This window comes from Austrofundulus limnaeus, unplaced genomic scaffold (assembly GCF_001266775.1).
Source record: "Austrofundulus limnaeus strain Quisiro unplaced genomic scaffold, Austrofundulus_limnaeus-1.0 Scaffold229, whole genome shotgun sequence".
Taxonomy (NCBI): Eukaryota; Metazoa; Chordata; class Actinopteri; order Cyprinodontiformes; family Rivulidae; genus Austrofundulus; species Austrofundulus limnaeus.
This window is the reverse complement of record NW_013952631.1, coordinates 340,827-341,090: the sequence shown is the minus strand read 5'-3', so window position 1 is coordinate 341,090 and position 264 is coordinate 340,827.

Sequence of the window (264 nt, the reverse complement as noted above, 5' to 3'; positions counted from 1 at the left end):
GGTATAGTGGCTGGTGTAGCTCACTGAGACTGGAACTAGAGACCGGACTGGAAGCTGAAAGCTGAAGCCAAAAAGTTGAAGCCCTCTGGTTGCAGTCGTGTTTTAGGTCCCCCTCCTGAATGAATGAACGAGGCATTTTTCTAACTAATAAAATAAATAAAAAAACACACTTCTGATAGTTTTTTCAGGTGTTGATATTTATTTATTGTTTTACATTTAAAAGGGTCACATGTTAGTATGGTTGGCAGAATCACAGCCTCTGTG